This window comes from Heterocephalus glaber, unplaced genomic scaffold (genome assembly GCF_053883595.1).
Source record: "Heterocephalus glaber isolate CG9 unplaced genomic scaffold, H.glaber_assembly_v1.0 deba00001608, whole genome shotgun sequence".
NCBI lineage: Eukaryota > Metazoa > Chordata > Mammalia > Rodentia > Bathyergidae > Heterocephalus > Heterocephalus glaber.
This window is the reverse complement of record NW_028258379.1, coordinates 13,327,890-13,342,542: the sequence shown is the minus strand read 5'-3', so window position 1 is coordinate 13,342,542 and position 14,653 is coordinate 13,327,890.

The following is a 14,653-nucleotide window of genomic DNA, read 5'->3' as shown; positions in this document are numbered from 1 at the left end:
TAAGGGACCATGAGAAATCAATCCAGCAGCTGCTAGATGATGCAAAGAAGAATAATATAAGACTGATAGGAGTCCATGAAAAAACAGGAGAAAGTACAATTGTCATAAAAAACGGTTCACAGAAGTAATAGTAGAAAACTTCCCAGACAGAGGTAGAGAATTGGACATACAGATAAGTGAGGCATATAGAACTCCAACTAGCCATGATCAAAAAAAAAAATCTACACCTAGACATATAATAGTCAAGACCCCAGAAACCCAACAGAAGAACAAATTCCTACAGCCAGTTAGAGAAAAGAAACAAATCACCTATAAAGGAAAGCCCATCAGAATCATGGCAGATTTCTCAATACAAACCCTCCAATCAAGGAGAGCCTGGAGTGAAGTATTTCAAGCCCTAAAAGAAAATAACTTCCAACCTAGACTGTTGTATCCTGCAAAATTATCTTTCAAAATTGATGGGGAAATTAGATACTTTCATGACAAAGAACACCTGAGAAATTTTATGAACATCAAACCAGCACTCCAAACAATTCTAAGCAATATCCTAGAAAAAGACAATGAAGGTCACAACTCCATGAGGCCCAACAGAGGGAAGCCACCAGGCAAGGTAAGAAGCTAAAGGGAAAGGGGGAAAAAATAAGAAATAAAAGAGCCAACAACAGCAAAACATCATGACAAGGATGAGTCAATATCTATCAATTATAACTGTCAATGTTAATGGCTTCAATTTACCAATCAAAAGAAATAGACAGAATGGATTAAGAAGCAAAATCCAGCAATATGGTGTATACAAGAAACACACCTAACTGAAAAAGAAAAACATAGACTGAAAGAGAAAGAATGGAAAATGGTTATCCATGCCACAGGAACCCAGAAAAAAAGCAGGGGTAGCAATCTTATTTGCAAACAAAGTACATTTCAAAACAAAACTAATTAAGAGAGACAAAGATGGTCACTACATCCTTGTGAAGGGAACAGTCTAAGAGGAAGAGATGACAATCATAAACATATATGCACCAAATATGAATGCCCCCAAATATACAAAACAAATATTAATGGACATGAAAAACCAAATAAGCACTAATACAATTGTAGTGGGGGACCTCAATACCCCATTATCACAAATAGACAGATCATCTAGACAAAAAATTAACAACGAAATTCTAGAATTGAACCAAGCTATTGAACAAATGGACTTAATAGATGTTTACAGAGTGTTCCACCCCACAAAATCAGAATACACATTTTTTTTGGCTGCACACGGGTCATCCTCCAAAATAGACCACATGCTAGCTCATAAAACATGTCAAAGTCAATGTAAAAGAATTAAAGTTACCCCCTGTATATTATCAGACCATAGTGCAGTAAAATTGGAGGTCAATAACATAAGAAACTGCAAAACTCCCACAAACACATGGAAATTGAATAACACCCTCCTGAACAACCAATGGGTCACAGAGGAAATTAAAGAAGAAATTAGACAGTTTCTACAAGTAAATGATAATGCCAGTACAACATTCAGGAATCTATGGGACACAATGAGAGCAGTTTTACAAGGGAAATTCATAGCAGTGAATGCCCATGTTAGGAAAACAGAGAGAACTCAGTTAAATAACCTAATGCAGAACTTCAAGCTCCTAGAAAAAGAAGAGCATAACAAACCCAAAGCTCATACAAGAAAGGAAATTATAAAGATCAGAGCAGAAATCAATGCAATGGAGACTAAGAGAACGATACAAAAAAAAATCAATGACTCAAAGAGTTGGTTTTTCAAAGGCATAAATAAAATCGATAAATCCTTAGCCAACCTTATCAAAAAAAAGGAAAGAAAAGGCTCAAATCCATGCAATTAAAAATGAAAAAAATGGGCCGGGGATTTAGCTCAGTGGTTCTGCCACCTGCAGCACAAACGCAAGGACCCGAGTTCGATCCCCGGTACCAAAAAAAAAAAAAAAAAAAAAAAAAAAAGAATGAAAAAAGTGAAGTCAGAACAGACCCAGGAGAATTTCAGAGCATCATAAATACCTACTTTGAGAACCTGTACTCTAATAAAGTGGAAAACACAGAAGAAATGTACAGATTCCTAGATATATATGAATTGCCAAAGTTAAACGAAGAAGATATAGAAATTCTAAACACCCCAATTACAATGAGTGAAATTAAAAATGTAATAAAAAATTTATCAACAAAGAAAAGCCCAGGTCCTGATGGCTTCACTGCTGAATTCTATAGGACATTTAAAGAAGAACTATCGCCATTACTCTTTAAACTCATGAAGGAAATTGAAAGGGAAGCAAGGCTTCCAAATTCATTCCTGGAAGCAAGTATTACTTTGATTCCAAAACCAGGGAAAGACCCAATCCAAAAAGAGAACTACAGGCCAATCTCCTTAATGAACATAGATGCAAAAATCCTCAACAAGATACTGTCAAACAGAATACAGAGGGGCATCAAGAAGATCACACACCCTGACCAGGTTGGATTTATCCCAGGGATGCAAGGATGGTTCAATATTCATAAATCAATAAATGTAATACACTATATTAGGGGCTGGGGATTTAGCTCAGCGGTTTTGCTGCCTGCTGTGCAAGCGCAAGGACCTAAGTTCGATCCCCGGTACCAAAAAAAACCAAACAAAAAACCACTATATTAACAGAGTCAAGGACAAAAACCATATGATCATCTCAATAGATGCAGAAAAAGCATTTGACAAAATCCAACATGCATTCATAATAAAAACCCTACATAAAATTGGAATAGAAGGTCTTTATCTCAACCTGATTAAGGCTATCTATGAAAAACCAACAGCCAACATCATACTAAATGGTCAAAAACTGAAAACTTTCATGCTAAAATCAGGAACAAGACAAGGATGCCCACTATCACCACTCCTGTTCAATATTGTTCTGGAAATATTGAATAGCAGCAATTATAAATAACAGCAATTAGAAAAGAGAAAGAAAAGGAATAAAGGGAAAGGAAGAAGTTAAACTGTCATTATGTGCTGACGATATGATACTTTACATAGAAGTCCCAAAAAAACTCTGCCAAAAGACTTCTAGACTTAATCAACAGATTCGGTAGAGTAGCTGGATACAAGGTCAACACTCAAAAAACAATAGCCTTCTTATACACAAATAACAGACTCACTGGGAGAGAAATTATGGAAATAATTCCTTTTACAATAGCATCCAAAAACTGAAATACATAGGAATCAATCTAACAAGGAAGCAAAAGACCTCTGCACTGAAAACTACAGCACTCTGAAAAAAGAGATCAAAGAGGATATAAGAAAATGGAAAGGCATCCCTTCTTCCTGGGTAGGAAGAACAAATATGGTGAAAATGGCCATACCTCCAAAACTGCTATATAGATTTAATGCAAAGCTGATTGAAATTCCATCAATATATCTCACAGAACTAGAGAAGACCATCCAAAAATTCATTTGTAACAAGAAGAGACCTAGAATACCAAAAACAATTCTAGGCAACAGAGACATGGCTGGGGGTATCACAATCCCCAACTTGAAACTATACTACAAAGCTACTGTTATAAAAACAGCATGGTACTGGCAAAGAAACAGAGCTGAAGATCAGTGGAATAGATTAGAAGATGCAGAAACAAATCCAGACCTACTCAGCCACCTCATCTTTGACAAAGGAGCCAACCACTCTCATTGGAGGAAAGATAACCTATTTAATAAATGGTGTTGAAAAACTGGATTTCAACCTGCCAAAGATTAAAACTAGACCCATACCTATCACTGTGCACTAAACTAAGATCGAAGTGGATTAAAGATCAAAATATGAAGTCAGAAACACTAAATTTGCTGAAGACAAGTTAGGGAGAACTCTTTAAGACATTGGCATAGGTAAAAACTTTATGAACAAAACCTCAATAGCACGGGAACTAGCACAAAGAATCAACAACTGGGCTCTCATCTCATTAAAAAGCTTCTGCACTGCAAGAGAAGCCACCAACAGAGCTAAGAGACAACCTACAATGTGGGAAAAAATTTTCAGCAGCTGTACCTTAGACAAAGGAGTACTATCTAGAATATATAAAGAACTGAAAAAAATCAGACCCCTAAAATTCAAAGACCCAATTCAAAAATGGGCATCTGAAATGAATAGACATTTCTCAGACAAAGAAATAAAAGCAGCAAATAAATATATGAAAAAGTGTTCAACATCACTGGTCATTTGAGAGATGCAGATGAAAACAACACTGAGATTCCACCTCACCCCAGAAAGAATGGCTACTATCAAGAAATCAACCAATAACAAATGCTGGTGGGGTTGCGGGGAGAAAGGAACCCTTCTCCATTGTTAGTGGGAGTGCAGACTGGTGCAACCACTGTGGAATCAGTATGGAGATACTTCAAAGAACTAGGTCCCATTTGACCTAGCTATTCCCCTGCTGGGTATCTTCCCCAAAGAATTAAAAGAATTATACCACAGCGATATATGTGCACCCATGTTTATAGCTGCGCAGTTTGTAATAGCTAAAGTTTGGAAACAGCCCAAGTGCCCATCCACTGGAAAATGGATAAAAAATATGTGTTTTTTATTTTTTATAAAATGGAGTACTACTCAGCCATAAAGAACGAGAAACTAGAGACATTTTTAGCTAAATGGATGCATATTGAGGCCATCCTCTTAAGTGAAATAAATAGGACAGACATGCATAAATACCGAATAGTTTCTCTAGTGTGAGAAACTGAAAGTGCACTTAAGGATTAAAATGAACAATTGATAATTTGAAATAGGAAGAAAAGGTTCAAAGGGGTAGGGGTGGCAGGAGTGGAAGGGGAGAGATCAGAGTTACAGGCTGGAATCTGAAAAGAATCCATATACAGATTGTGTTTAAAACTATAGGAAGAGATGTAGATAGAGACTAGGCTGGAGCTCATCAGTGGGTTGGGAAGGAAGAGTCACTGAGATCAAAGGAGAGAAGGGTGTGTTTCCAGAAGAAACATATACAACTATGTACAGTACACAGTACTCGATAGTGTGATAAATGGCTGTTACTGTTTTAGGTACTTACCATAACATGCTGTGGCTTTCATCCTTTAGAGCATAATCCTACCTATATAAAAGAGTTTACTGTAAAACAGTGTGCTGCTATGCCAGTGGTAGCCTCATGTATCTCATGTTTAACTGTGCATTTGGATAATATCAAGGGGCCATCACAGATGATTGACGTATACCTTCTCAGTTTGCAGTTAGAAGTTGGCACTCTGTGTGGTACTTTGTGATACACATGGATGAAATTGCCTAATAACACATTTCTCAGATTATAACGTGTCACATGACTGTATTAAAATTTAAATTTAAGGGCCAGGGATTTAGCTCAGTGGTTCTGGCGCCTGCCGTGCAAGCGCAAGGTCCTGAGTTCGATCCCTGGTACCAAAAAAAAAAAAAAATTAGATTTAAAAAATTTGGTTTATGTGGAGTCTACTAGCTAATTAGAATTTTTTTCCAGTCCACTATTTGTTCAATATTTGTTTTGAAAATCTTTCTAAAACAAATCACATCCTTTGATATCTTGTCAATGCTTGAGATTTTCTTTTAATTATATGGAAAAATGTTTAAGTACTTTTCAGTTTTGCTTTGGTTGAGTTCTATTATATATATTTGAATATTATTGTAGTTTTTTCCCTTGCATTGTTTTTCTTTGAATAATTTTAATTTTTGTATATATGTGTGTTTAGTGAATGATAATAAAGTTATACATTTAAAAAATTATTACAGTAAACAACACATTGTCATTAATTCTCAAAATCCTCCCCTTTGCTTTGAACACACTCATTCCATGCTTCTTGGGAATGGGTCTCACTGTTACAAGTAATGAGTGCTATTGGGTGGGATGCAGTAAGAACACGGTGTCACTCTTGCAGGATTCCTGCCAAAAGCATATAACCTGAATCTAATCATGAGGACATAACACATACACCCACATCAAGTGGCATTCTACAAAGTAACTGTCCTGTAATTTCCAAAGGTGTCAAGATTGTGAAATATGAACTTTGAGGGACTATTCTAGATCGAAGGAAGCTAAAATGATATAAAATTTAATGCAATTATGTTCTTGGAGTTGGATCTTTTTTGTGATCTAGAGGACATCAGAACAATTTGCAAAACTCACCTTGGTCTCTAGATTAAATGTTAATAATGAATAGTGTTAATTTCCTGATTTTTTGGTTTGTATTTTGGTTATAGAGAATGTCCTTACAAAAATTTTACAGTGATGGTGCATGCCTGTAATTCTGTAATTCTGTCTCAAAATAAAGCATTAAAAAAGGGCTGGGGATGTAGATCAGTACAAAAGATCCGAGTTCAAGCCTCAGTACTAAAACAAAACAAAACAAAACAAAGCATACACCCCCCCAAAAGTCCCCCAAAACCAAAAAACAAAAAAAAGTCCCCAGCCAAGACTGTATTATATACTAATGTGTTTAAATATGATGGTTTAGGAAAACATGGGATTTTTTTCTACTCTTGCAAATATCTTTATGTTTAAAATTATTTCAAAATTACAAGCTTATTGGCCTGGGAATTTAGCTCAGTGGTTTCACCACCTGCTGCTTAAGCGCAAGGACCTGAGTTCGATCCCCGGTACCAAACCAAACCAAACAAAAAAACCCAACCAAACAAAAAAACAAAATTACAAGCTTATCTAGATAAGAAAAATGAAGATAAAATAAAGATATTTTATTGGACAAACAAAGAGAGTTCATTACCAGGAAACTTACTAAAGGAAATTCTAAAACTTTTATTTTTTTCCAGGCAGAATGAAAATGATCTCAGGTGGAGGACTGGAGATAAATGAAAGAATAAAGAATAAAGAAAAGGGTAAATAAGTGGGTAATATAGAAGAACATTGTAGCGTTTAAAAATAAAATACACTATAATAATAACATGTAAGTTGGAAGGTGAATGAATGAAGTTAAATGTTCTAAAATTGTCTTGCATTTTCTAGGAGGAAGGTAGATATATTGCTGACATTCAATTTTGCCAATTCAAAGATGCACAGTATAACTTTTTTCTTTCCTTTTTCTCTGTGCATATTGTAATTTTTTTTTTTTTTTTGTACCAGGGATTTAACTCGTGTCCTTGCGCTTGCGCAGCAGGCGGCGAAAACACTGAGCTAAATCCCTGGCCCTGTAATTTTTAATGTGCATACTAAAAATAAGAAAAGAACATATAACTTTGAAGAGAGTAGAGAATGATAAGAAATGCTCAATTAATCAAGAAGAAGGTAAAAAGGAAAGGAAAGGAACATAAGACATGAAACAAGTGGAAAGCATATAATAGATTTTAATCCAAATATCAGAATTTATATTAACTGTGTGAACCAAGTACTATAGTTAAGAGACAAAGATTATTAGATTGGATAAAAAAACAAACCAGAAGGGCTAGGGATGTAGTAGCACAACGCCTGCCTGGCAAGAGCGAGGTCCTGAGTTTGATCACTGGTACCGAAACAAAACAAAACAAACTGAGCACTACAGGTGCACACCTGTAATCTCAGCCTCCAGAGGCAGCAAGGTCACCATGAGTTCAAGGCCAGTCTGGGCTATATAGTGAGTTCAGGGCCAGCCTGAACTACTTTAATGAGACCCTGTAACAAAAAAACAAACAAATAAAAAACCATAACTAAACTTCACTACCTGGTGTTTAAAAGAGACGTATCTAAAACAAAAGAATATAAAAAGTTTGAGGGTCAAGGAGAGTTAATAAGAAGAAACATTTGTGGATATGTTAGTATTAAATAACATGGGCTTTAAGGCAAAGAACATTAACTAGAAATAAAATAGACATATAATAATGATTACAGGTTCAATCCACAAAGGTGATACAATAAATCTACATTTGAATGCATCTAATACTTATGGCTTAAAATATAGGAATCAATAAATGACAAAACTACAAAGAGAAACTGGTAAATCCATAATAATGGCATATGTTTTTCAATAAGTGATTGGACAAGTAGATAAAAACCAGTAAACATGTGAAGCATTTGAATAACAACTGATTAGTTTAATGGGCATATCAATATGTAGAATGTATCCAGTTATTGCAGAGTAAATATTTTTTCAAGACCAAGTAAAGTTTACAAAACTTGAATATATACTGAATTATACAAAAGAATTTTCTACAAATTTCAAATGATTGAAATCATAGAGCATGTGTTTTATGGTGACAATACAATTATGCCAGAAATCAATAATAAAATGATAACTAGAAAATAAGGCCCATCACTTTAGTTATGTTATTCTGCAAACAACCCACCTCAGACTCTCCTTGCCTTACAAAGCACATTTATTTCTCATCCCTGTTAATGTTATGCTTGCAGCTCTGCTCCAAGCTATGGGTTAGCTTTAGGTAGGGCTTTTGTTTCTTTTTATTTTGGGTGCCAGACTGAAGGAGCAACCACATATGAAATATGCCCTTTTCTCATGGCAGAAGGCACTGGAGTGCAAAAGGCCTCACCAAACCTCACAAAGTTAAAACTCAGCTCCAGTATGGCACACATCTGTTCACAGTCCTTTGGCTCAAGAAATCCACATGGCCAATTCCAAAGTCAATGTGGGTAGGTAATGTATAATCCTACTACAGATTAGAAGGAAGTGAATACATGAGAAAAATAATATGAGTTAAATGAAGAAATATGCTTCTAAACAACCTATGCATTAAGGAAGCAATGGAAATTAGAAAAACTCTGAATTAATAATTTAAAAAACTTAACATGCTAAAACCCTGGATTCAACTAAAGCAGCTCTTAAGGGAAAATTCATACTTAAATCTGATGAAAATGAAGAGGGAGTGAAAATTAATGGGATAAACATCAATTAAAGAAGTGAGAAAAAGAACTATTCTAAGATGGTTGTGTCATAGGAGGGGTACTGGGTGGCTGGGGATAGTAGTAGAAAGGGGAATTCTTTTTCACTGTATATTCTTGTTGGGGCAGTGCTGGGGATTCAACTAGGGCTGTGGACATGGTAGGCAAATGCTCTATCATGCCATGCCCCTATTGCTAATACTTTTGCCTTTAAAATTTCTTTTAGGAAAACACAGTACTGAATATGGCTTATAATGCATCTGTTTTTTCTATATATTTGTTTTGTGAGGCTTAAAAGTAAAAAAAGAAAAAAAACAAAAATAGACTAGTTTATAAAAACAGAGTAGTCAATGAGAATGGAGACATACCATGGTAGAAAAACAAGAAGATGGCAAGAATTTTGAGAGATTTCATTGTATAACTCTTTGACAGCAAATTTGGAGTTCTAGAGAAAATAGATCATTCCTGTCAAACTATAAACTATCAAATCTGACCCAAGAAGAAATGAAAAATGAGAATAGATGACTTACCAGAAAAGAAATTAGATAAATGCTTTAAAATCTGTTGTTAAAAAAGGGACCCAGGGGCCAGAGTTGTAGCTCAGTGATAGATTGCCTAGCATGCACAAGGCCCTGGATTCAATCTTCCGTACCACACAAAAAAGAAGAAAGCAAGCAAAAATGGAAAGTCAGGTAGATTCAGAGCTCTGTTTTTCTAACCTTTAAAAAATGGATGATTCTGGTTGTTTACAATACTTCAGAAAAAATTACAACCCTTCAATTCATTTCACAAAGCCAGTATAACTTTACAACCAAAACTTGATAAGAGTAGTACCAAAAAGCAAGGCGGGGGGAAATTATAGACCAATTTCACTAATAAATACATATTTACAGAAACTCTAAATAAAATACCAGAAAATAGAACCTAGTGAAAAGAGCTTAGTAGAAGCTAATATGGTGGAACAAACTGTATTCTACCATAACCAAAAGGTTTTGTGGAGGTGATTCAATATCAATTATCAAAATATTTCTTTTTAAAAAATTATGTAAATTCTTTAATATCAAAATATTTCTTGATAAAATTTATGATTTAAATAATGGTGAAAATTATAGGATCATATGAATAGAGGCTAAAAGGACATTTGGTAAAATTCATTTCATTACTAACAAAAAGTCTAAGAAAATAGTAATAGAAAGAAACATGTCAAAAGCTATTTATAGAAACTAACAACAAATATCACCCTGCATGATAAAACATGAAAACAAAAATTTCCTTAAAAATCACCATTATAATTTGGAAAGTTAGAAAACAAGAGAAAAGCTACCCCCTCCCTCCTCCTTTGCCTTTCTTCTTTTGTTCTGGGGCTTGAACCCAGGGCCTTGCACATACTAGGTAAGTGTTCTACCACTGAAATACACCCTTAGCCCCAGAGTCAACTTCTATAAAATTAATCTTACAAAATTTAGCTTTTATAAATTAACAAGAAAAATATTAAATAGTGTAAATAGAATTTTTTCTGTTGTATTCCAGTAAAAATGGGCAATAGATGAGGAGAAAATTCACAGAAGGATGAAGTTCCAATATTCAACAATTATGTACTACAAATATGATCAAATTTCTGGGTGGTTAGTAAAGAGCCACTGGCAGCACTTGTTTATAAACTAGAAAAGTTGGGCCCTTGCTTTGCACTGAACAGTCAAGATGTTTGTCTTCCAAGCCATGCGTGGGCTGGATTTCAGCCCCATCACCCTATGCACAAACTGCACAGTGGCCCAGATTCAGAGAAATGCAAATTAACAAAGAAATGTTGCTTTTGACCCGTTGAATGGGCAAAAATTAAGAAGAGCTGTAATACCTGTTGCCAGCAGGAATATGGGGTAAATTGTGCTCTTATCCATTGCTGGTAGAGTTGTAGAGTTTCCTAGATTTTTGTGGAAGGCAATCTGGTAATATCTATTAAAATTAAAAATACAAATTCCCCTTGACTCTGGGATCCTACTCCTAGGAATCTATTCCATAAAGATAAAAGTGCTAATTTGTAAGGACATGTGTGCAAGAATATTTATTACAACATTGTTTGTAACTGCCAAGAACTGGAAACATGGTGAATGGCCATTAATCAGGGAATGGCTGAAAAATTAAAATATATTACTCTATAGAATATTATATGGCCATTAAATGGAATGAATTATGGCCTTGCCAGATGTCTGAGAGAGATTGCCATGAGATACCAGTGAGTGAGGAGAGTGAGATGCAAAATGAGTGTAACGTGATTTTATTATTATAAGAAGAAGATTTTTTTTTTTTTTTGGTACCGGGGATCGAACTTGGGTCCTTGGGCTTGCCCAGCAGGTGGTGAAACCACTGAGCTAAATCCCCAGCCCAATTTTATTATTATAAAAAAGAACAAAAGCCCTCCCTATACATGTTGGTGTATATGAAAATGTATATATAAAGATGATTACAAAGGAATATAGACACACACTTTTAGGTTATTAATGTTGAGGGAGGAGAGAAAAAGAGAATAATTGCCCATTATAAAAATCAGAAGTAGGGCCAAGGGTTTAGCTCAGTGGTGCTGCCGCCTGCCTCAAAAGCACAAGGTCCTGAGTTCAATCCCTGGTACCCAAAAAACAAAACAGAAACAAAAAACCCCAGAAGTATAGTATGATCCCATTCATGTAGATTGTGAGAATGTCCATGCAGGTGAGTGTGTGTGCATATGAGTGTGCAATGAGTATCCATTCATACATCGAAGGATGTTCACTTCATTGTTACTGGTTGGGATAGTGAGATTTGAGGGGTCTTTTTTTATGATTGTATCTTTATGTGTTGTTCCAATTTTTTATAAGAGACATGTATTATTATTATTATTATTATTTTTTGTACCAGGGATCGAACTTGGGTCCTTGCGCTTGCGCAGCAGGCAAGGAAACCACTAGCTAAATCCCGGGCCCAGACATGTATTATTTTTATATTCAAGGAAAAGATGAAGTTATTTTCACTTCAAAAATAAAATAACAACAAAAAACCAAATAAATCCCAAACTTGTAATACTAACATGACTCAGTAATGCACACATTCTTATGTATAGTTACCTTGAGGGGGCTCAGCTTGAAAAAGGGGTGGAAAAGAATGAACAAAGGGAAAACTGATTGCTCTGAAGTATTACCTCCATTGCAAATTATGGGGCAGTTGGGAGAATGTTGAAAGTTGCACATATATTTGTTATAGCACATCTTTTTTTTTTTTTGGTACTGGGAATCGAACTCGGGTCCTTGTGCTTGCGCAGCAGGCTGCGAAACCACTGAGCTAAATCCGCGGCCCAACAGCACATCTTTTTGATGGCTTTAGTGTGTCAACAGAATTATTTTCTGCTTTTGGTAAACTTTAAAAAACTTTGAGTGGAAGTTTGATATTCTGGTGCAGATATTTTTGTCCTTATGAACCATGCATCACAGTGAACTGGTTTTGAAATTCCTCATCCTCTTTGGAGCATAGAGGTGGCAGAATGGCCAGGAGAGGATAAAGAATAGTAAAAAGAATGGAAAAGATGGGGAGACCACTCCAATGGTTAGGGGTGCTGTTTGTGTTGTCTGCTGCTTTGAAGGTATATATATGTTCTGTTTTTTTTTTGGTACTGGGGATTGAACTTGAGTCCTTGCGCTTGCACGGCAGGTGGCGAAACCACTGAACTAAATCCCCGGCCCTATATGTGGTTTTTGAGAAGCATGTTTCTTCCCTGTTTTTCAGGGTAACTAATGAAAATAGCATCATGTGATATTACAAATCCAGCATTGCAAAGTTTAGACTTGAGAGTAAAATTCATTTTTGTATATTGAACTTAAAAGTAGAATCATCTGGATTGCAAATAGCCTAGGAAACTTGTTGATCTAGTTTTAAGTAGAGGCTGCTAGTTGGAAATGGACTTGCAGCCTCTAACTACTGGCTAGTTAGAAATGGGCTTGCATTTGCTGGGTCTGTAATCCTTGCACTCACACTGAGGAGGTTGAGACAGGAGGATCGATGAAATTCAAGACCAGCCTGGAATACATACCAAGACCCTGTTTCAAAAAATCCAAACCAAACCAAAACAAAAAAGAATGGGTTTTCTTTCTTTCTTTCTTTCTTTCTTTCTTTTCTTTCTTTCTTTCTTTCTTTCTTTCTTTCTTTCTTTCTTTCTTTTTTTTTTTAGAATGGATTTACTTCTGTTCCATTATCCTTTTGCAACAGAGAAGACAAGGAAAGTCTTTCCTAGCTGTAAAATGAGGATCCTGAGTGCATGTCTAAGCAGTTGTGGAAAGTTGCTCAAATGGGCTTGTAGGGACAAAGGAATTTAGAATAGTGCCTGTACTTGGGAAGCACTATTCAGCTGTCTTATTATTATTGATAATCTCATTTTTGAATAGGAGGCACCTTAACATTTCTTAAAATGGCCTATAATATAAAGTATCAGTGTAGTTTAAAATTCTGAGAGATTGTCTGAATTACTTTGTGTATAATACTTCACCCAACGTCTTGAACTTGAGGGCACCAAGTTCTGTTTGATGGTAAAATTCATCATAAACTCAACTTCTAATGAGATTTAGGGATTTAATAGAATGTTAAAATACTTTCGATTTCTTTAAATAAATGTGTCTTCCAATAAAATCAGGTGTTACAGATGCTCTATGAGGGATAGGGCACAGAAAATTAGCAGATTTCATCACGGACATCTTTTAAATAATTAAAGATAGAAGCTTTTGTAATATTACGCTATAAGAATGATATGTTCTTGGGTTTGGTGTTTTGTTTCATATTGTTACAATATCCTACTACCTCTGTGACCTCTGTAGTTCTCTGAGCAGTTTCTTCAATGTCATTACTACCTCCTCCACCACCCCTCCTCAGTTTCAGGGTAGCTATTTTGACCCTCCTACTGGGAGAGCAATTTAGGTGTTGGAACCAGAACCCTGGAGAGAAGGTAGGAGGAGAGAAGGAATCTCTGCTTTCAGCATTAGGTCTGAGGCTGCAAAAGAAACCCCCTACAGGGCTCCTAGATTTTAAATGCAGCCTGGTGAGCAAGGACCATTGTTCAAGTGCAGAGCAAAAGCATGACTCTTGGCCCTCTCTCCCGCCTCATTCCTTCAGTCCTTATTCAACATAGGAACCAGTTAAATGTGGTGGCCAATTGGTAGCCTGAAGTTTTACTCCTAAAGCTCACTTCTCTCCCTCACATTTGGAAATGTGGAGTAATTCCAGCTTGTTTCTGTACCCTCTCCTAAAGGACTTTGTGTGGGAGACACGGGTTTTTTTCCCCATTTCCCAGAAGTACCATATGTGGTTTATGCCTTTAAGGTATCTGCTCTCCCTTTATTCTCCTGATTCCAGAGAGAAGATTGGACTAGTCATTTGAGTTTTCAAACTGTCTGTGCTCTGGGTACCTCCCTCCAGAGTGTCTGAGGTTGGAGACTTCCAGGGACTGTAGTCATTCAAAGCTCAACCATTGGTAGGTAGGTATGGCCTTCGGAGCTTTTCTGAAAGACAGGGCAGGTCATGTCTGTAGGAAAAAATCTTAGACCATTGTGCTGGATGTTCAATTTCAGGTAATTAACTATTTAGGAGACTTAAATATAGGCTAGAGTACAACATGGAATTCATGTAGCCAGAAGTAGGAAATGTAGATTTCTTGTGTGAAGAAAGTGGCATGCTGCAGGTCCCTCATCCCCACAAAGCTACACAGAGTGTCTTTCCAAGTGTTCAGTTAGGGAGCACGCAGGTTCCAATGCATTTCTGGCTATCCCAGCAATCCGGGCCCTCTGCTCAA